This window comes from Argiope bruennichi, chromosome 9, assembly GCF_947563725.1.
Source record: "Argiope bruennichi chromosome 9, qqArgBrue1.1, whole genome shotgun sequence".
NCBI lineage: Eukaryota > Metazoa > Arthropoda > Arachnida > Araneae > Araneidae > Argiope > Argiope bruennichi.
Window position 1 is genome coordinate 31,627,026 of NC_079159.1, and position 25,385 is coordinate 31,652,410.

The 25,385-nt window shown below is 29.9% G+C and overlaps 1 protein-coding gene across 1 annotated transcript in view; it reads right to left on the reverse strand.

Moving 5' to 3' along the window:
* The window catches only part of LOC129985268 (frizzled-5-like), a 157,106-nt gene that overhangs the window by 99,093 nt on the left and 32,628 nt on the right, over positions 1 to 25,385 (reverse strand). Inside the window, exon 2 of the mRNA XM_056095234.1 lies at positions 10,577 to 10,622. The gene's annotated coding sequence lies outside the window, so the exon portion shown is untranslated. The remainder of the gene's footprint in view (positions 1 to 10,576; positions 10,623 to 25,385) is intronic.

Sequence of the window (25,385 nt, forward strand, 5' to 3'; positions counted from 1 at the left end):
GTACTCCTCGTAAGGCGCTATGAGGGCAAATTAATAAATGCATTTGTCCTTTCAAAGCCAAATATGAAAATTGTGAAACAAAAATAATAACTTTGCCCTGAAGATCTTATGCTTACTGCTCCACTGAAAACGGTTCAATTTTTTATTTTAACATCTTTTATATTATTTTATTAGATTATAGGATGATTTCTATATTAACTATTTAGAAAACTCCATATTACGTTCGAAAATTACCATATTAAACCAGCGAGACTGGTCTCCTCGAAACTTTCTCTTACACTCTCTAATAAACTTATCTCAGAGATCGCCTTTAACTTTTGGCGTGAATTTAGCATTTTCACTCGATCTACCATGCCATTCTTGGCGAGTTATTTGGCGATTATTCCTTGGCATATGTTTATAGTATCCGAAAATCGAATTTTTGCTTCACGCATGTTTTTCTCAATCCATTAAAAATATTTGACACCAAACTGTACTTGTAGCCACAAAACCCCGAAACCTAATATGATATATTTAAGTCATTGCATTTTTAAATTATCGTATTTTCATGCTTTTGAAAATACAGACCGACATACAGTCAAACCTTTGTTGGATTTTGCTTAAAATTTGACAGTTGTTTACACTATATACTATGCCAAATCTGTTTTCCGAATATTTTCTAGCTCTCTTCATTTTGTAATTATCGTGTTAACTTACAGACAAATATTTCCTCTAAACAAATATTTACTCAAAATTTGATAGGAATCGGCAAATTTGGCATAAAGAATGTATGCCAAATTTTAACTATTTTTCTCTAAGCGTTTTCGAGTTATCTTTGTCACAGACAGACAGAAATTTTCCAAAATTGTATTTTTCAAACTCAAGGAGATCTAAAACATGGAGATTCGTCGAAATCTCAAGTTCGAACATTTTGAAAATATAGTAATTAATTTCTCTATATTGCATATACGAGAATTAAAAAAATAAGTAAATTAACGTAGAGATTTCAATCTTTGATATGATGAACTACCAACTGGTATGATAACAAATTAGCTTAATGATTTACCATCTCTATCAAAAACTTATTAACAACCATAAAATTAATTTTAAGCACCTTTATTTTTCACGAAAATTATCATGATCGAGGACTGCTCGCGCTCAATCTAGTCTCGAAACCATCAATTACCTCTCTTATTTCCATCTCCAGGTGCGTTGAATAACCTGAGCTATTATCTCGATACACTGGATCTATATTATGAATACAAAACTTTACCTCGGCACATTATTTTCGTTCAATTTTTCTCATCCGTTCATCTAATGCAAAAACCTATACTCCTCGGGGATATTAGAACCGAACCTCATTGCACTGCCAACCAACTTTTTCCTCATCCATCATATAGAATTCCACCCCAAGATGCAAACTTAGCATTCTCTTGGCCGATCATATATATATGAATATCGAATACGTGTAATCGATTACTCTCAAAAAGCGACACTGCAAATACGGAAGGGTAGGTGGTTGTAGATACCCCCTATCTGCCCCCCTTTTGGAAGGCTAGGTGATTAATCATGGAGGGAATTTTCGTTGCCATAGCAACCGACGATCCATAAAAGGCCCCGGTGGTACGTGGAATGGAACCATCTCGTATTATCCATTTCCAACAGCCAGCATAGGATTAAACATCACACTTCAACGCATTTTGTGATGAGGGTGCTTTATCACAGAATGATATTTGGTCAGCCAACAAATCATGGTCCATAAAGCGTGGTGGAAGGGGGTGGTTCGAGATGTCCTATAGCTTCTAGACAACAATATACTAGGACTAAGTGAGACAAAGCTCTCTGGACTGAATAGGGGTGTGGATGTATTCTATTCATGCCATAGTAATAGGGCAATTAAATGTAAAATAAAGGACTATTAGTTGCCTTATTTAGAAATCTCTATGGTGCTTTATGTTTGATGTTATAAATTGAGAAATTTTTATTAATAAAATTTTCACACATTTCGGAAGAAACTTATGAATGGAAATTATTTTATTTAGAAATTTCTATGGTGCTTTATGTTTGATATTATAAATTGAAAAATTTATGTTATTTATAAATTTCTCTCACATTTCGGAAGAAACTTTTGAGTGGAAATGTTTTCTATTTAGAACAAATAAAAGAAAGCTTCCCAAAATAATTAATCAATCTCTGAATGCGGAAGTTAAAAAGACACACAAAAAAAGTCCTATTTAAATTCTCGTTTGATATTGACCTGAAAAATTTCATTTAAAAATAAAATGATAAATTATTATATTAAATCAAGGATTGTTGCCTTTATTTAAAATTTTGATGAAAGTCTTTTTGATTTTCAGGTTCCAATGGGCTTTAAAAAAATAAAGTGTAGAGAAAAAAAATGAATTTATTACAAAATAATGGGTGTGGTCCCCCAAAAACTTTCTCGCAACGTTCTAATAAAGATGTCATCCCAGTGAACGCCTTGAATGGCATTGGCGTGCAATAGTTATGAAATACTAATTTTTGGCGTGAATTTAACATTTTTACTGAATCTATCGTCTCCTCCTTGGCGAATTATTTGGCGATTAATCCCTGGCATGAAGTTAATAGTATCCGAAAATCAAATTTGTGCTTTAGCCATGATTTTCTCAACCGATTGAAACAAAGATTTGACACAAAACTGCACTTGTATTCACAAAATACCATATCGAATTTGATATATTAAAGTTACTGCATTTTTGAATGATCGCTTTTGCATATTTTTGAAAGTACAGTCAGATAGACAGTCAACCTTGTGTGGATTTGTCCCAAAATTTGACAGGTGTCGCCACTGTAGATGATAAATCTGTGTACCAAAACTTATCCATCTAGCTCTCTTAGTTTTGTAGTTATCTTGTTAACTTATATTGAACAGCCGGACAGACGAACATTTTATGAACAAATTTTTATTCAAAATTTGTTAGAAATCTGAAAATTTGATGTAAAGACATAATACCAAATTTCAACTGTATAGCTCAAAGAGTTTTTGAGTCATCTCTATCATTGATAGACAGACATACGGACGTTTTCCAAAAATGCCACTTTCGAACTCAGGAAGATCTAAAACTTGAAGATTCGTCAAAATCTAGAGTTCGGATTTTTTGACGATTACTATACATTTTCTTTTCTACATATACATGAAAGTAAAAATGCGCACTAGCATTGTTATCTTTTTCGACATAACAATGAAACATTTGTCATATTTCTCGGTGAACCAGATTTCCTATCCCTTCTTCAAGGAACATTGCCATCAGTACTGTGAGATAAGTTTTTAATACTTCTTTCAACTTTTTTTATTAATCTAAGAGGTCTTTGAAATTTTTTTAAAGAAAAATTATGGTGCAGAAATGTCTAAAACATGATAGTTTCATCCCATAAACGCAACTTTGGCTTGCTAATTGGCTTGTTTTTTTATACGGGAATCCAGCCTTCTCTGTCTCTGTCGAGCAACTTTATCTATTCTCTGAAAAAGATCTTTTGATGCAATAATTTTGAGTCCCCATCCCTTCACTTAATGGAGAATACGACTTAGAGCCGAGCGAATTTCATCTCTTCTCTATATCGAAGAGGTAGTTAGGATTCAAAAACAAACATTCCAAACTGAAGAAAATCTTCAAATCTTATTATGACTAATCGCACATAATGTTTGGTAATAAATTCATTTTTTTCTCTTCTTTGGTCTTTATTTTATGGCCCTTTGAAGTTTGAAAAGGACAATCATGATTATGTTTATAACAGCACTTCACATACATGATTGATCTTTATCCACTGAGTATTTGGGCAATGCTTTATGAATTGTAAAAGTGTCTGTTACAATCTGAAAATACAATATAAAATTTGTTCAATTTAATCAATTTATAACATAAAAAAAAGGGGAAAAAAATAGAAATCTAATTATGTTCTTTCATTTTTGATAGAAAAGTTTTAATTCGAAAAAAAGAATGCTATCACTGATTTGGTGGCCATTTCCGGTTTTCTCGTTAAGTTATTGTAACTTATTAAAAGTTCAGTAATCATTATTTTTATTAATAAAATTACGATCATGGCGAGTCGGATTCATCGCCTAAAGCTCTAAATGGCTTCATTAATAAAGATGCTTTATAAGTTATTGATTTATATTTGAAAAATTAATGAGTGCCAGTAATTAACTGACGAATCAATCAAATTCAGGATGTAATCAAGCAACCTGTTCTGCATTAAAGTTCATTGCTCGACAAGCTTAATATTTCCATACCTTATCTCAGGTAAGCAATTGAGTAAAAATATTCATATATATTTTTTCCATCTTTCTTTTTTTACATTTAATAACTAAAAATACTTTTCAAAAATTTGGAAATAAGTATTTATATGTTTAGAATGTTAATGCCGTTATTAAACGAAAATAATTGCAAAGTACTTCTGTAAATATGCCATATTTTCTTAATATTAATCCATAAAAACTCGTCACCCCACATATTCAGAGATTATGGTTCGGGAAAAGGTTATTTCCAAAGTCCAGAAATATGCAAATATTTAAATAGTTCGAATAATAATAATAAAAAAAATCCAAACATAAATTCACAAGCAGGAAACTATTTCTTAAAATATTTTAAAAACAAAAAGAGATATTTGTCACTCAGTTTTAGAAAACTAATACATTTTATTTTTTCCCCTTTAAGATATATCGATACATTTCATTCCTTTAAAATCCTAGTTTGGTAAAATCAATGAGACTCTTTATTTTAATTTTTTAGGCATTTTTTATTTCTCTACTCTCATATGAGAATCTTTGGGAGAATGAGATATCATGCCGGCATGCTTATCTGTCTGCAGTCGAGAATTACAAGATTCTTTCCCAATTATCTTCCTGAAGCTTCAAAAATGGACACCTTTAATGTTAATCAATCTTTGCAATAACTAACACATTTTCCTTTTTAACTCAATTTGCATTTCCTTATTCTCATGTGAGAAGCTTTGAAGGATTAGATACCGGTTTCTGAAACGCCATGGTTATCTGCTTGTAGTCCATAATTACAAGATTATTTTCCAAAAATTCCCATGGAGGTTCAAAAATGGCCCGAGCGTCATTTATCCTTGCCTGCCAGTGAATAAATGTCCCCTAGGACAAAATGATTTGTCCTAGGGGATATGATTCTTCATTCCCAGTGGTCATCAGTGGCTTAGCAAGAGTGAACAGCATCCAAGACATGTTATTATATTTACGGCCTTCCTTCTTATTTCAATTTTAAAAAAGTGCCATGAACACACCTATATTTTATCTCCATGTCAGTCTCTAAAAGCAGGAATCTATCCCCCTTGTATCCCGGTGGCTGTGTCTCTACTACCTGCAACCCAGAATTGTCAGATACCTTACCAAAAATCCCCGTGTATATTAAAACACGGATGCTAATCATATTAATAGATCAATGAATCTTTACAATAACTATCTTACATTTCCTTATACTCACGGGACCATTTTCCTTTCCTAATATTATAACACTGGAGAACGGGACATCGGTTCTTGAATCGCCAGGATGAACTGTCTGCAGTTCAAAAGTACAAGATTCTTTGCCAGTAATCCTTATGTAACTTCAGAAGTGGATGTTAAATGCAACAAATTTAAGTAGCTTCTGCAGTTACTAAATTAAAGGTTTTCTCTGTTAACTTGTAAGTTTGTTAAAAAAAAGTCACTGGATCAAACGCCTTTAAAACTATTTTTGTATTCTGTTAGGATTATTGGTAAAGAATCTTGCAGTTTTTAGCTGTAAGCAGTTAATTTTATTGATTCAAGAGATAAACCCAATTCTCCAATGCTATAGTATAAAGAAAGGAAAATGATCCCGTGAATATAAGGAAATGAAAAAGATATTAGCCATTGCAGAGATTCACTGATCTATTGATATAATTATAATCCGTGTTTGAATCTGCATGAGTATTTTTGGAAAGGTATTTGAAAATTATTGGTTGAAAGTACCACAGATACAGCGACTGGGATGCAAAGAGGGATGGGGGGTTGCAAGTTTCTTTACCAATAATCCTCACGCAACTTCAGATATGGATGTTGAATAAACCAAACGGTGAATTAACTTTTGCAGTTACTAAGCTAAAAGCTTACCCTGGTAATTTGCAAGTTTTCTAAAAAGTCACCGGGTCAAACTTTTTTGAAACTATTTCTGTATTTTGTTAGGATTATTGTTAAAGAATCTTGCAGTTTTGAGATGCAAAAAATTAATACCCTGGATTCAAGAACGAAAAATGATCCTGTGAATATAAGGAGATGAAAAATATATTAGTCATTGCAGAGATTCGTTGATCTATTGATATGATTAGTATCCGTGTTTGAATCTGCATGAGAATTTTTTGGAAAGGTATTTGACAGGTATTTGGGTTGAAGGTATCAGCGACACAGTGACTGGAATGCGAAATGGGAGGGGAAATTGCAAGATTCTTTATCAATAATCCTCATGTAGCTTCAGAAATAAATGATGAATATATCAAAAAAAATTGGTAAACTTTTGGAGTTACTCAATTGAAGATTTTCCCCTGGTAATCTGTAAGTTTGTTGAAAAGTCACTGCTTCAAACATTCTTGGAACCCTTTTTGTATTTTGTTTCAAACTTTCAACATAGGTGTGAAAACACAAAGAAGCACTTAATAATCTATCCATAAACGAATCGGACATACATCATAAATCTTGGCGCAACAAGACACCGCACAAAGACTAAAATCTCAGAGAAAGAGAGAGAGTGAGAGAGCTCTTAACATAGCAATCAAACTGCGTGACATAAATCCATCGAAGAAAAAGTAATTCGGTAGTAGCACTTACATATTCTTCGGGAGAGACACCCGACTCAATCACCGTTGTGTGGAGTCGCCTCAGAAAAAAAAGTCTGCAACTTTATGGGCAATAAATCTTGCTTCCGAACACGTAGACGCACGGAAGCTGCTTTTATTTGAAGTTATGCTTCCAGCTGACATCACTATGACTAGATGGATGAATATACTAGCTTTAAATAGCTCTCTTCTGTGTTTCTGAGTTTGGTTGCAATCTGGCGCGAAAAGTGTTCGAATGTGAGTTTGTGTGATCTTAATCATAGTGATTTAAGCCAGTGATTCGCAACGTTTTGGGTTTGGAACTAAACATTCCAGCTGACGGTTCTTTATAACCTGCCGAGTTCTGATGAATTTTAAAAGGCTCTAATTGAATTTTGGAGTATTATTCAACAGGAAATTTGGTTTGTCGAAATTTGTGATGTTTATGTGAAAAATATTTGAGAAGTGAGTTTATAAGACCTAATATATAATGATTCAAGTCAAAGAAGACATTCAATCTTAGGGTGGTTGGGTTTCAACATTTTGAAGTCTTGATTTTTCTTTACTAGTCGAGAGTTTTTGTTCATTTGAATGTCAGCGGATTGAATGACGAGATACAGTATTTTGCGAAATTTGTGATGGTGTGAAAATTTTTTGAAGATAATTTATATGAGTTATACACAAAAGTTAGAGTTCTCAGCCTTTGATTAATTGGTACTAAATGTTCCAAATCATGTTTTCCCCCAGTTTTTCAGGAATTTGTATTCAGTTTTACATGCATTTGATGGACTAAAAACTCATACGTTGACAACGAGAAACGCTAAATGACGCCTTTCATTATTTAAGAATTTATTAAAGCATAGATAAATTCTTGTCTTTTATCAAGTCATGCGATAACTTGGGGAAATGAATGAATCTTCCTTTTTCACTTTCTTATCGTCATCGTAATCGTAATCGTCAAAAAAATTCGAACTCGAGATTTTGACGTTTTAGTCCTCTCTGAATTAAAACAACAACAACAGCAACACATTTTTGGGAAATGTCCATCTGTCTGTTTATGGCAAAGATAACTCAAAAATACTTTGAGCTAGACAGATGAAATTTGCTATAAGGCTATTACACCTAATTCGCAGATTTCTATCAAATTTTGAGTAAAATCTTTAACTTCCGCCTGTCCGGCTGTTCGAATATAAGTCGACAAAACTAAGATAGCTAGATATATAAAATTCGGTGCGCAGATTTAACATCCATAGTGTAGACACCAGTCAAATTTGGCGCCAAATCCAACTGTCTGTAAGTCTGCACTTTCGGAAATAAATAAACATGATAACTCAAAAAAGCCATGTCTTAATCAACATGAGTACATCCATTTTGGTATGAGAATTTGTTACTACAAGTACAGTTTTATGCCAAATCTTTGTTCCATTCGGTTCAGAAAAACATGTCTAAAACACAAATTCGATTCTTTGATACTATTAAAGCAAGCCAGGGATGAATCGCCAAATAACTCGCCAAGTATCGTACGATAGATTTAGTAAAATTGCTGAATTTACGCCAGAAGTCGATATTTGGTAACTGCTGTAGGCCATTGCTATGCAAGGCGTTCTCTGACATGACACATTTATTAGAGTATGGAAGAAAATTTCGAGGAGGCCACTCAACCTGGTTGCAATATGTTATCGTTGATGTGTCAAAAAATCACTATCAAATTGCCATTTGTTCTATTCATATTACTTTGCTTTTTTTTGTATTTTATTTGGCATTTTATCTTATTTAACCCTTTCTAGGGGCGTGGAAATATGCTTCCCACCAAATTTATCAATATTTGTATGAAAGTATGTAGGTTGGCATATGTTCTGACAATTTTTTTTACAAAGACAGAAACTTAGATGCTTCAGTTCTTTATCTCAGACAAAATGATGTGTCTTGATTTGTTACTTAATTATTAATTAACCGAATTAATTAATTAATCAAATTAAATTTATCTAATAAGTTAAATGAATCCCCTTTCTTATTCTAATTTCAAGCCTAAAAATATTTTAACATAATATGACCAGAAAAAAATGGCCCTTTAAAGGGTTAAAGAGGACTGAATTTTTAAAAAAAATCTATAATCCAGAATACTTCAGAAATATGAAAGGAGTAATGAAGCTTTAAACAGAAGAGTGAATGAAAAACCTGATTATCTGGCTAATTTAAAAACATTTTGATTATTAATATCAAAAAATTATGAATTAAAAATAAATGAAACATAATGCAGAATGAAAACAGAAACCCCCAGTTTCAATAAAATAATATTATTTTATATATCGCATAAATTGATAATTCAGAAGCTAATGTAACTAGGTTTACGGTTTTTTTTTTTAATTTCAACTTTATCTATTTTGATTTGTAGCAAAACATGATATAATCAGAAACAATTTATTTCATGCTAAAATTAAAATCCAATCAGTCTAAATAGGGACATATCGTGTCTGTAGATGCCATTCATACCGAATACATTTCTGAACAAAAGCAAAATCAAATCAAATTAAATTTTAAAGTATAGAAAAAGAATTGTTTTTATTTTTATTTTTATTTATTTTTCTTTACTTCTGGTGTTTATCTAAACTACAGACATTGTGATCGTTCTCACATGACGGTGATCTAAAAACTTCTTTTTAAATGATGGTGATCTAAGTACAGGCTTTTTTTTTTTTTTTTTGCTTCATCTTATTTACGATGTATTGATCTTCTATTATACCAAATTTATACATATTACTTATAAAAAGACATGCAGAAATCAGCATAATAAAATCAAATAGATGCAAACGAGTTATATAATTAACAATTCAAATAGCTACTTAACAGATTTATCACTATATAAAAAATACATTTCTAGGAAATTATTTATTCTAACAGTTTCCAAGACCTTGTGACGTCATGACGGAGACGTTTTTCTGAATATAGACTGCTAACTGCGGCAATTTGTTTGGTCAGTTTCGAATGCATCTGGTAATGGGTAATATCCCTACCCCCCCCCCCCAAATTAAAAAACTATTAAGAAATGATAATAAGTATTATTAAAAAGAAGAAGAAAACGCAAATTTCTTTCTTTTCCAAATTTTTCAACCATATTCTACTTAAAGCATTGGGATATATACATATATCTGTAAATGTCAAAATTATATTTATTTAAAAATTAAGCTTAGTTAATATTTTAAAACTTAATATATATATATTTTAAACTTAATCCCCTACTTATTAATAAAGAAAAAAAATGACAATTTAGTGCATCAGATATAAATTTTGGACGATTTCTTAAATAATCTGAGTCAAAGAAACAAAAATCGCACTCGTTCTTGATAATATAGTAATAGTAATAAAAATAAAGTTTCAGACATTTATAATAATAATAATAAAAACACTTATTTCCTTTCTTTAATTTTTTTTTCTATATTTCAACATGTCGTTTCTTAATGGTCGATTTTTGTACTTTTTCACATTTTATATTTTTTTACTGACTTTAATAATTGCATAAGGGAACGAAATTACACCCTTTAATTGCGTCCTTTAAATGTTGTCTAATGCATTTTAGGAATTATGGAAATCAAATTTTTTCTTTTAAAAGCTTAAATACATTTGAAATGCCTTTGTACTGTTCTTAAAACATCTTGTAATTTTCAGACGATTAGAATAAATTAAAAATAAATTAAATTTATATCTCTTCAATATATACCCACCATTTCTTTAAGTATTAACAGAAATAAAAGTCTAAAGCACTTACGTTTTATCCGAGAATTTTTTTTCTTGCTACTCCTTTAGCATTGGATCTAAAAGAAAAGAAAAAAAATAAACCTCATTATAGAGATTTCATTTAATTTCTTCCATGTTCGTAAAAATGGTATTTAATTTTATAAAATTGCATATTTCCAACGACATACACCATTTTAACATTTTAGAACTTAATTAGCATTTATCCTATTAACATTTTATTCCACATAATCTTTGGCATCTTTTGGAAAATTTTTGGCATCTTTGAGAAAAAAAAAAAGGTTGCAAATATTATAATATTTATTGTATTAAATAATGAAATATGTTAAAGATTAAAAAACAGGAAGTGATTATATAAAAAAAAAGACCCAACTTTGTTTTTTCTGTGTACTAAAACTATATAATTTTTTTTCAAATTAAATTTCTTATCACTTTTTCCCCCATTAAGATAATGTACCTACAGATACAAAATAAATCATTCAACCATCTAAATCTTTCTAATTCAATATATTCTCTGATTTTGAGAAAATTACAGTTTATAATTGATGTAATTATTTTATAAAAAAGGTTTTAAGAATAATTAGGTTGATGGAATTGTTTTATAATAAGGCTGTGAAGACAAATTGGTTGATGGGATTGTTTTATAATTAAGTTGTAAAGATAATTAGGTTGCTGGAATTGTTTTATAATAAGGTTGTAAAGATAATTAAGTTCATGGAGTTGTTTTATAATAAGGTTATAAAGATAATTGAGGTGATGGAATTATTTTAAAATAAGGTAGTAAAGATAAATAAGTTAACGGAATTGTTTCACAATAAGGTTGCAAAAAATCATTAGTGTCACGAAATTGTTTTTTATAATAAGATAGTGATTAAAATTTGATTAATAATAGTTATTTTATTACATCATTCAACCATCTAAATCTTTCTAATTCAATATATTCTCTGATTTTGAGAAAATTCCAGTTTATAATTGATGTAATTATTTTATAAAAAGGTTTTAAGAATAATTAGGTTGATGGAATTGTTTTATAATAAGGCTGTGAAGGCAAATTGGTTCATGGATTTGTTTTATAATAAGGTTATAAAGATAATTGAGGTGATGAAATTGTTTTAAAATAAGGTAATGAAGATAAATAAGTTAACGGAATTGTTTCACAATAAGGTTGCAAAAAATCATTAGTGACACGAAATTGTTTTTTTATAATAAGATTGTGATTAAAATTAGATTAATAATAGTTATTTTATTACATCATTCAACCATCTAAATCTTTCTAATTCAATATATTCTCTGATTTTGAGAAAATTTCAGTTTATAATTGATGTAATTATTTTATAAAAATGTTTTAAGAATAATTTGGTTGATGGAATTGTTTTATAATAAGGCTGTGAAGGCAAATTGGTTCATGGATTTGTTTTATAATAAGGTTATAAAGATAATTGAGGTGATGAAATTGTTTTAAAATAAGGTAATGAAGATAAATAAGTTAACGGAATTGTTTCACAATAAGGTTGCAAAAAATCATTAGTGTCACGAAATTGTTTTTTATAATAAGATTGTGATTAAAATTAGATTAATAATAGTTATTTTATAATATGGTTATAAGGATAATTAGGTCGGTAGAATTATTTTATAATACGGATATAACAATAATAATGTTGCAGGAGTTATTTTATAATAATATTGTAAGGATAATAAGTATTTTTTAGACCGATAATGGGTTTAAGAAAATGTAACATTATTACATTACAAGTTGTGATGTAGTTCAATCTTTTTATTTATACATCCAGTAAATGAGTATTATTTATACATCCAGTAAATGAGTATTATTTATACATCCAGTAAATGAGTATTATTTATACATCCAGTAAATGAGTATTATTTATACATCCAGTAAATGAGTATTATTTATACATCCAGTATTTATACATCCAGTAAATGAGTATTATTTATACATCCAGTATTTATACATCCATTAAATATTGATCGATTCCTATTGATCTGGATTTCAAGAATATATGGTATACTTTCCGATGAGGGGTGCCAACTTCCCACCTTTTAATACTTGCCCCATCACTTGGCATGAATCGTTCCGGCAACGGTTCTCATCTCTTCCTATCGCCACTCAACCGAAATCGCTTGTTACTTTTTTTAATACTTTTAAAACACCCCACCTCTGGGCCGTTTGGCAGCCCCCCTCCCACCATCCCGTCACGCCATTTGCCATTCCACCTATTGGCCATTCGCACCTCATTCAGCGCTTCCTACTTTGAGGCACACAACCATTCAGAACATAACGGGAATTAAATCCCGGCGTCTTTCATATCCCCCGCCGCCGCCCCTTGGCCCAAAAGTGCGATCTAAAGAGCATCCTCGACACCCAAAGATCTCGTCTGCAGAGGAAAGACGGGGGGTGGCGATTAAAAGCGAGCACCCCCTATTTCCCCTTTGTGTCATTCGATATCATTAAGGGGGAAACTCAGGGAAATAAAAGCATATGGGGGGCGTTGTATATAGGGGTGATCCATCTTTTCCATTTCCCAGTCTCAGGAGCAGAATATGAAGGAGATTGCTGGAAGGAAGGGGGGATGAAAAATGAATTACTCTTTGCTCACCTCCCCCCCTCCCTAGTTTTCTTCTTGTCAGACGACAACGCAGAAACAAGGCTCTTGATTGAAAAATCGATGCGACGTTCTAAATTTACAAATGGAACGATGTCGAATTGAAGGTGGAGGTTAGGAGGATGTATGTGCTTTTTCCTGGTGCCTTATACGCACTCATACGGGCATTTAATACAGCGATGGTGAATAAATCGAACGAGAGCGTGGCTGTTTGAAAATCCACCCCAGTAAAAGATGTATGTTCTGCTGCTACATTGGCTTGCTGCTGAAACTAACTGAAAATTGATTACATTGCTCGATAGTTGAATGAACAGCTAGTAACTTAGGTGCTGCACCAATTAGAGATAAACTTTCTGAGAGAAGCTAATTTCTTCAACGGCGTTGTATGGATAATTAGTTTTATGGGTTTTATAATGAAGGGCCGTGGAAAAGTGAATGCCCCAAAGTCTTGATGAAGTCTTTATCCAATCATCCTTTCAGAAACACGAATGGGAAGGTATCGATCTTGGAGGGCTCTATTCGTAGGATGTTGACAAGTAATTGCGATTCCAGGAAGTTGAGAAGTAAATAAGGTATTATTAAATTTAATATTTGGGATCGGAATTCAGCTGCATGATGGGAAATTTCGTGATGGTAATTCATTTTCTTGGTGATGGTATTTGTATTTAGGAATGGGTGGCAATCGAAAACGTGGCAATAATTAGAGATGGTGAATTTATTTTTTTGTAAAACTGTATTAAGACCAAACACCTTTCCTGATCAACATTTTTATAGTATTTTAGGCTAAATATGAAAACTTGTAATCGCATTTTCGGAAATCTGATGAATTAGATGTTTAGAAAATCTAAACATAAATATTCATGAGAGAATACATATAGAAGCTCTCCATTTAATTTCAAGATGGCAGTTCCCTTGACGAATTTGTATCAAATTAAAAAGACAATCGAAGATATGGCAACTGTTAGCAAGAAAAAATTATTTCTGGTAAGCTTGTGTTAAAATCAAATATCGCAATATCGTATATAACTAAAACAGTAATACAGGTTCAGTCTATATATCAATTGTTAAAGATTGATTTTTAAATACTAGATCGGTTTAGGTCTAATGAACTGGGTAAGATTAAGAAAAGTGGCACAGAGAAGTTAAAATGGAGAAATTATTTATTTAAAATCCTTGTGATATTTAAATCTGCTATAAAGTTTGACATTATCTCAAAAAAATCTATAACAAAATTTAAGAATATTTTACATCTTATATGCAATGAAGAAAATAACCTTTAAATTTCAGATTTTTTTGAAATGGTTCTAATTTATTTAAAGTAGTAAATAATTAAAATATTATTTGAACTTATTACACTTGTATTTAGAAACTCTTTTATATGTTTTTATACGGACTGAATTAGTAATTTATGTCCAAAAATAGTATGTGCCAATGAATTAGGACATTAGGAAATTGAGAAATAAATCACAACTCGACGAATTCAATTGTAAATCATGATACCCAAATGGAATTGACGAGAAAAGTACCAGGGTAATTTACTTGAACTAATAAATTCTTTCAAGATTCAGTTTCTTTAAGATATTTAATATTTGTTAGTAACAACAGTTAAGAAAATAATTTTGAATTTAGATAAATAAGAAGTAATAAATGTTTATAAACTTCTTTATTCTTAATTTTTAATAATACTTTTTCATATCTTTCTAAATTTAAGGTTTTATTAATGTTTTTGATGAGAATGGAGGACTTTGAGTGTATCAAAAGTATCAGAAGTAGTGGATTAGAATTTAAAATGAAAACTATTCGAATTAACAACTTTCTTCTAAGAAAAGTACTGTTGCTTTTAAGCATAAATATTTATCCTACTACCGTCGTTAATATTTTTAAGCTCAGATATTGCCTTATTACTTTTATAACTATTTTTAAGCACAAATATTTATTTTATAACTTTTACTGCTTTTCCTCAGCACAATATTTGCAGACTTGATTTTTAGATTCTTAAAATATTCATTTACAAATTAAAAATTAAGTAAAGTTAAGAAATTATTTCTGTTGAAATTTTAGAATGTCAGTTTGTAAGTTTGAAAGTATCAAAATTGAAGTTTGAAAATAATAAAACAAAAATTATTAGTTTTAATTACAATTTTTATTTCAAAATATCTATTATAAATTCTAAAAGATGCATTGATTTTAACATCTCCATTATAGATTTATTATATCTAGAAACACAAAAGATGTTAGTCTTTATCAAACTTGCAGAAAGCTGGATCAATAATTTTGTATTTAAAGCATAAAGCTAAACTCGTTTTTTAAGTTAGATTTGTTCACATTTTGTTCTATTTAATCATAAACAAGTAATATAAATTTTTTTTTTAATTCAATTCCTACTTAGGTCAATACAGAAACATTTTATATTATATTAGTTATTTTTTATTAAATAATTATCAAAAAAAAAGTATTAAGTATAAAAAAATAAGTATAAAAAATTATTGATTTTCGCAAGAATTGAATTCGCATTCTTCACCTTCACGTGAAAAATATTGAAATCCTTGTATTTTACTGATTGAGCTACTGTCTGTTGATTTCAATTTTCATTACAAACTGCTAAGACTCTGTTTAAAGTATTAAAAATTAATTAAATTTAATTAATGAATTAATATTTGAAAAAAACTGCATTAACATCAAGTGTCATCCACTACGAGTTTAAAAAATATGTATTTGAACTTGAGTAGATGAATAAAAAGCATTTTATTCACGATTGAAAATTTGAACAAGATATATAAATATATATAGAGACAGTGTGAACTAATAGTAGGAAAATTGGAAAATAGTAATCTTTCCTCACTAGTTGGCTTTTGGCTCGCTCGAGTTGACGATTACTAAAAACTTCTGTTAAATCATTTATATGTAATTTGGGTTTCACTAACTTCCGCAACAAAATATTTTCAATCGGTAAATTTTGATAGACATTTGACTTAAAATATTTTAGAGTCCTTAAACAATTCTGTTACTTTGTATAATATACCTATAATTTTTTTTTTATCATCGCGCGTAAAATCTGATTAAGTAATTAAGTCAAATACTTTTCAACAATACTTAATACTCTTCAATTCTATTCCTTTGTATAATATCCCTACGAATTTTTTTTGTTATCTCACTTAAAATTTGATTAAGTTAAAAATTCAGTGTACTACAGTAGGGAAGCCATTTTCGAGCTAAAGGAGCGAAAATATGTTTTTATATTTTCAAAAATATTACATAAAAGAGCAACAATTGTTAAAATATCACTGTTGTTTACTTCTCAAGCTAAGCCTTAATTGCAACCACAGCAAAATTTAAAAAACTTTGCTGAGAACCTGCCTTAAATTGAAATCTACTCATCATAAAAAGTATATATTGAATTTTTAACCTTGATAGTTGAAAATGAAAGGAAATGCAAAATGAATTAACTATAACAGTGATGATAAATCTTTTTTTCGGAATATACTATTGCAAGTTTTGTTAAAAAATAATTTTTAAAAGCCAATAAATCAATTTGCAGCTTTGAAAAAAAATAAATTTTTTAAAAAATTCTTTTTTTGTGGTACAACATTTTTGAAATGCTAGAATTCCTCTTAATTTTTAATTAATTAAATTTTTAAAAATTCTCCGAGGTTCATATTCCAATGTTCATATTCCACACACACCCTTTATTATAAGTATACACATAAGTATAATAAGTAAGTATTATAAGTACACACACACACACACACACACACACACACACACACACACACACACACACACACACACACACACACACACACACACACACACACACACACACACACACACACACACACACACACACACACACACCCTTTATTATAAGTATTTGTTATAAGTTTCATTATAAGATGTAGATTATTTTTATGAATTTGGAAATAATTTTATGAAAATTGTCATTACAATGACAACTATAAATGTGACATCCCCATCTTAGTGAGAATAATTTATCACATCAAGAGCAATAAAAGAAATATCTGCATAGGTTTTACTTTTTAAAGGCAATTTTTATACTTTACTACAACAAATCTTGTTTTGCAGCGATAAACATTTTCACACAATACCAATTTAAACAAGAACAATAATAAAAGTTTTTATTTCAAAGACAAAACAACAACTTTAACAAATTGTTCTAAAACAAAAAAGAATACTTCGTGTAACTGATGGTTCAGATGCAACAATGCTTCATAATAGCATACGTCCATTTTATATAGTAGTTTCTGCCCTGTACCGTTCATCGCAGCGCTTTACTTAAAAAATGACGTTCTATTCGATTTTTTTATCTGATAAAAATACATGAAAGAACGTGACATTTTGGAACAAAGCCAATTCCCCACCTGTCTCTTTCGTCAGTAGCAAATTCTCGCCTCGCGTGTTATTTCTTCGAACTTTTTTATTGCTCTCCGCAACGATGTAGTTTATTTAACATTGAGTTTATTACACGACACGTCTATTTCTCACATTTTTACGATCGGAACTGCTTCTCGTACCATGGAATTGTAATAATAATAACAAAAGCTGTTATTAAACCTCTTGTATATCATATTTATTTAAAACAAATGTAAAAATTAATATTGATTCTCACAAAAAAAGCAATCTGGCAGACATATGCGCAAAAAAAAAAAAAAAAAAAAAAAAAAATCCGTAATAAAGCCAAGTGGTGACCAGCAATAATTAGGGCTGAATTTTTTTAAATTTGGATTTCAATCAGGGATTGCAATATCGGACCAAAAGTTGAATACCAGTATTCGGTATTTTTTAGGTCTTGATACCGGTTTTAATACCGATAGTAGAAATTTTAGAAAAAGAAAGAATACAGGTGTTTCTTTGTTTTATTTGCCAGTTTTATTAGAGGGTGTAAATATCACAAAAAATAATTCGTAATTTGTAAATTATAACAGTATATAAAGAATGACAAAAAAAGTAAAATAACATCTTATTTATTTAAATCACAAAAAAGTGTAAATATCATTATTCAATCTGTGATACTATTACAAATTTTTGAAATGTGATCTTAAAAAACATAATGCATCAATTGTACTGTCATTAAACCTGGAATGTAATTTTGTGCAAAAATTACCAACTGTCGATTCCATTTCATTAAAGAGTAAGTAATTTCCGGTATTCACCTTTGACCTTGAATTTCCCCCATTAGATACTTTTTAGTTCAATTTTTTTTTCACTTGTATGTGAGTGTTGTGTTATTTCTGACAGCATCTTATTTTAACTCAAAATTTCGTAGTGATATGTGCAGCCAAAAGTGATAAAAAAGCTTTCAGGAATATACGAAGAAAATGTTACATAATATCATTAAATATTGTGATCAAGTAGCAGAAAACGGGGAATTAAAATATTCATCAAAAAATTTAATAACATATCAAAAAGAAACAGTTTAATATAAAAAAGATCATTATTATTTTGTAAAAAAATAATTACCAAATTTTAAGAATAGAAATTTTTTATTTATTCTTTATAATTTAATGTTTATGTCCCTTATATAAAATAAAAATTGTTCTGAAATATTTTACTGTGCATTAATACCTTCTGTATTACTAATTATCTGTAATCTTTACGTCTCATAAAACCGCAAGTCCTCATTGTTAAATGTAAACATCTTCTCCTTTCATCTTTCTTCACAACCCTATTTTGTCGAATTAAACTCATCCTAACGCATGCGCAAAAGCGTGGAGGGTTTTACAATCCGTTGTCAAACAGTATTTTATTACTTCTCTTGGCTGTACGATGCAAATTTGTATTCACAGTCTAATTAATTTCGCCCGTTAGGAGACATAAAAACAAAAAAGTATACTGTTTTGTTATGTTGGCGATCCCTGAACGTATAATGGAGACAATTAAAAAACATTTCTAGTAAATACCGAAAAAACGGTATTTAAATTTATGAATACCGGTATTATAAAATTGTACAAATGGCTCAAAATCCCGGTATTCGGTATCCCGGTATACCGGTATTGCAATCCCTAATTCCAATTTTGAAGCTATACAAAATTATCATGCGTCATACTTCAGAATTTTGAATTGTAATCAGACGAAGAGTAGCCATTTATTAATACCTGAACCATCCTTAAATCTAACTTCGACAACAAACTAAATGAAAAGCTCTTGGTTCTAGGTGTTAGATTGAATTTGTATTATACCATATACACTATGTATCTTTGATGGAATCAGATTGCGAATATATAGCTTGATTTTTGGAATGCGTTCAGTTGAAAAAAGGGATATCTGAAGCACTCTCAAGTCAAGGCATCTGGAGGGCGTTTAACACTGGCGTTTACCTTCAACTGGCAATGTTCTTTCATAAACTATATATCCTTAAACTGGGTTTCGACACTGGCATTTATCTCCAATTTACACTGTTTCCTCACGAATTATATATCTTTGAACCGAGTTTTAGCATTGGCAGTTACCTTCAAATTGCACTGTTCCCTCATTAGCTATATATCTTTAAATCGGTTTTTGACACTGGCATTTATTTTCAATTAGCACTGTTCCCTCATAAACTATATATCTTTGAACCGAGTTTCGACACTGACGTTTACCTTCAATTAGCACTGTTCCCTCATAAACTATATATATTTGAACCGAGTTTCGACACTGACGTTTACCTTCAATTTGCACTGTTCCCTCATAAACTATATATCTTTGAACCGAGTTTCGACACTGACGTTTACCTTCAATTACCACTGTTCCCTCATAAACTATATATCTTTGAACCGAGTTTCGACACTGACGTTTACCTTCAATTTGCACTGTTCCCTCATAAACTATATATCTTTGAACCGAGTTTCGACACTGACGTTTACCTTCAATTAGCACTGTTCCCTCATAAACTATATATCTTTGAACCGAGTTTCGACACTGACGTTTACCTTCAATTAGCACCTCTCCTTTACAAACTATATATCTTTGAAATGAAATTTGGCACTTCAAATTGCGCTATTCTCTCATAAACTATGTGTATTTGAATTGAGTTCCGAACTAAGATCCATCATTCCTATGCTGAGATCTTATCACCAGCCCACAACAGTCCATTTTTTTTTAATCACGCATCAGCCAGCAATTTCTCTTCCGTCCACCCCTTTAAACTTTAAAACTACACTACTGATTTTTTTTCATACACTGGATTAAACATACACCAGTACACATACACAGCAAATTTTTGATGGAAGCTTCTGTCGAATCTAAAGCATAATGCCCAAATTATTGATAATGTCATCGATATTAGTTTAAAAAAAGTAATAAAAGTCAAAACTTAGTTTCAGTATCTTAATTGTTCATAAATGCTGGAGCCTTATCTTTATAAAATGAAAATCAATATAAAGCGTAAGATCTTTTAAGACCCAGGTAACATACACTCATGCACACATGCATATACACCATTATTTTTAGAACAAACACACCATTATTATTAGAATCTCCACTCCCATTATTATTAAAACACACACAAATACCATTATCAATTTTATAAGAGCTTCATTATTTATTCCTAATAATAAATAAATTTTGTGTTACAAAGTATTGCACAGCTTGAATAAGCAAAATTGAAAAAAAAAAAAAAAAAAAGGAACAAATGAAATTGAAAATTGAAAAAAAAGGAAAATTTATTAAAGATCATTATTTATTTATTATAGTTAACAGTCTGAAATTAATCGTTGCATTACATGTCATTAAATTTTATTTTTTGCGCAATTATCATATTTTATTATCTAACCGAATGAGTGGTTCTCTTTGATATTACCTAGTAAATCAACTGACACATAATTATTTCGGAAACAGTAGTGATATTGAAATTATTCTATTGAAATCAGTGCTCATTTATCTTATTGAAATCATTAAACAGAAAACAGGAGTTTCCTATTTATTATCTTCGATAACTGAAATTCCGCGTTGACAAACAATTTAGTTCACACTCGACGGAAGATATTTTCAAAACAGAATTATTTATTTTCGAACAACCATTCTTTTCAAGTAGATAGAATCGAAGCTTTCAACAACCATCACACACTTTCGATTTCTATCTCTTTGAAATAAATGAGAAACGATAAAAAGACTGTGGAATAAACAGATTAAATGTTTCCAACTAATCTTCAATGTAATGATTCGTGTCACGCTAGTTCATTTTTTTCGTGTCTTTTTTTTTTTTTACACTTGCGTGTTAGTGGCAGAAGTATACTTAGGAAGTTCTGTGTTATTAATGGCACGGAACTGAATTGCTTATAAGCAAAAGGAATTTTTAAAAAATGCTGTTGTGGAAATAATAGATTTATTTATTTACTCTATGATAGATTTCTCACGATTAATATTAGATTGAGAATCCACTTTTGATTTTTTTTTAAGGAGAAATTATTATTTTTGGTGATGGATTTATTAGATTTATAAATTACACTCTAGAAGTTTCTTGTCGACATTCTAAAAATGTTATTACTCATATCATGAGCTTTTTTTTTAATTTCTAAATCTGAATGAAAGATTTGTTTTTTGTAGTAATGAGATAAATTTGGATTATCTCATATTGCCAGAGTGGAACTAGAAAGTGTTATTTGTTTTATCTTCCCATGAATACCCATGCCTTCAGCCACACAAGAAATTTCTTGTCGACATGCCAAAAATGTTATTATTAACACCCTGATGTTTTTTATTTCTTAATTTAAATGACCTATATTTTTATGTGAAATAATGAGATTAATTTTCATCATCTTATATTGCCAAGCATGGAACTAGAAATTATTTATTTTACCTTCTAGTGAATACTAATGCATTCAGCCACACAAGAAATTTCTTTTCGACTTGCCAAAAATGTTATTATTTACACCTAGATTTGTTTTTATTCCTAAATTTAAACGAAATATTTTTTTTTGAATTAATGGGCACACTGGAAAATCTAAGATAAATGTGGATTATTTCATATTGCCCATTGTGAAATTAGAAAGTGTTATTTATTTTACCTTCTAGTGAATACTAATGCATTCAGCCACACAAGAAATTTCTTTTCGACTTGCCAAAAATGTTATTATTTACACCTAGATTTGTTTTTATTCCTAAATTTAAACGAAATATTTTTTTTTTGAATTAATGGGCACACTGGAAAATCTAAGATAAATGTGGATTATTTCATATTGCCCATTGTGAAATTAGATATTTTTATTTATTTTACCTTCTAGTGAATACTAATGCATTCAGCCACACAAGAAATTTCTTTTCGACTTGCCAAAAATGTTATTATTTACACCTAGATTTGTTTTTATTCCTAAATTTAAATGAAATATTTTTTTTTTTTTTTTTTGGAATTAATGGGCACACTGGAAAATCTAAGATAAATGTGGATTATTTCATATTGCCCATTGTGAAATTAGAAAGTGTTATTTATTTTACCTTCTAGTGAATACTAATGCATTCAGTCACACAAGAAATTTCTTTTCGACTTGCCAAAAATGTTATTATTTACACCTAGATTTGTTTTTATTCCTAAATTTAAACGAAATATTTTTTTTTGAATTAATGGGCACACTGGAAAATCTAAGATAAATGTGGATTATTTCATATTGCCCATTGTGAAATTAGATATTTTTATTTATTTTACCTTCTAGTGAATACTAATGCATTCAGCCACACAAGAAATTTCTTTTCGACTTGCCAAAAATGTTATTATTTACACCTAGATTTGTTTTTATTCCTAAATTTAAATGAAATATTTTTTTTTTTTTGGAATTAATGGGCACACTGGAAAATCTAAGATAAATGTGGATTATTTCATATTGCCCATTGTGAAATTAGAAAGTGTTATTTATTTTACCTTCTAGTGAATACTAATGCATTCAGCCACACAAGAAATTTCTTTTCGACTTGCCAAAAATGTTATTATTTACACCTAGATTTGTTTTTATTCCTAAATTTAAACGAAATATTTTTTTTTTGAATTAATGGGCACACTGGAAAATCTAAGATAAATGTGGATTATTTCATATTGCCCATTGTGAAATTAGATATTTTTATTTATTTTACCTTCTAGTGAATACTAATGCATTCAGCCACACAAGAAATTTCTTTTCGACTTGCCAAAAATGTTATTATTTACACCTAGATTTGTTTTTATTCCTAAATTTAAACGAAATATTTTTTTTTGAATTAATGGGCACACTGGAAAATCTAAGATAAATGTGGATTATTTCATATTGCCCATTGTGAAATTAGATATTTTTATTTATTTTACCTTCTAGTGAATACTAATGCATTCAGCCACACAAGAAATTTCTTTTCGACTTGCCAAAAATGTTATTATTTACACCTAGATTTGTTTTTATTCCTAAATTTAAATGAAATATTTTTTTTTTTTGGAATTAATGGGCACACTGGAAAATCTAAGATAAATGTGGATTATTTCATATTGCCCATTGTGAAATTAGAAAGTGTTATTTATTTTACCTTCTAGTGAATACTAATGCATTCAGTCACACAAGAAATTTCTTGTCGACATGCCAAAAATGTTATTATTCACACCCTGATATTTTTTTATTTCTTAATTTAAATAAAATATTTTTTTTGAATTAATGGGCACACTGGAAAATATAAGATAAATGTGGATTATTTCATATTGCCCATTGTGAAATTAGAAATTTTTATTTATTTTACCTTCTAATGAATACTAATGCATTCAGTCACACAAGAAATTTCTTGTCGACATGCCAAAAATGTTATTATTCACACCCTGATATTTTTTTATTTCTTAATTTAAATAAAATATTTTTTTTGAATTAATGGGCACACTGGAAAATATAAGATAAATGTGGATTATTTCATATTGCCCATTGTGAAATTAGAAATTTTTATTTATTTTACCTTCTAATGAATACTAATGCATTCAGTCACACAAGAAATTTCTTGTCGACATGCCAAAAATGTTATTATTCACACCCTGATATTTTTTTATTTCTTAATTTAAATAAAATATTTTTTTTGAATTAATGGGCACACTGGAAAATATAAGATAAATGTGGATTATTTCATATTGCCCATTGTGAAATTAGAAATTTTTATTTATTTTACCTTCTAATGAATACTAATGCATTCAGTCACACAAGAAATATCTTGTCGACATGGCAAAAATATTATTATACACATCTTGCTTTTTTATTTCTTAATTTAAATGAAATATTTTTTGAAGTGATCGGATAAATTTAGGTCGTCTCATAATCCCGCCTATTTTTGATAGTATCTATTTTCTCTTCTACTTATTGCATTGAAATCGTGGAAGGAACTAGTCACTGACAGGACTACAGTGTAATTATAATATTTTTGCAAAACAATGAAATTAATGGTATGCTATTTAGACCTTGTTGTAAACTTACAACAAGAATTGCTTGCTGTTTATCATTTTCTATCTCTTCTCCAACAAATATACAAAGTTTTCTACATTATCCGTGACTTTGCTGCATTAAAAGTGTTGCCAATACCCTGTGTTCACACTTTGATTTTTTTTCCTGGATGAATGTAAGTGAAAGGTTTCATTTTTGAAGCCATTAGATAAAATCGAATTATGTTGTCTTGCTGGTGTGGAAGTAGGAATTATTTTCTGTTCTATCTTTCCACAGACATCAGAATTTGCTTAGATAATAATAATTGTCATTCCTTCCAGGTTTCTTGGCACACATCTAATCATGATCAGAATACAATTCTATTAGTATCTGTTTTCAATATATGTGCTATCGCTGAAGGAGCCAATTACTGTCAGGATAACAGTGTAATTCATTCATTCAAAAATTTCAAAGCATCATGGGATGTTCCCATGATGCAGTGAAATATTTTTTGAAATATTGAATAATTTTATATGTGAACTCATTTCAATATTTGTCATTTTCTGCCTTTTCTGTAATAAAAATAAAGACTTTATTTATTCAGGTTGGTATTGTTGTGTAAAAAGAGCAACCTTAAACTAGCTACTTCGACTGTCCTGAAGGCACACGGAAAAATCTGAATGATCGGACCGCCGCAACAGCAACACTGGCGCGAATTGTGGTTGAGTCCTAAGGGCCATCACCGGCCACGGTACAACCCTTCCCTTGGAAAGTATGTCCGGTCATCGATGGCAGGAGCCGGAAGCCTACCTTTTTGTGTATCCATCAGAGTTGAGAAAACCAACCAGCA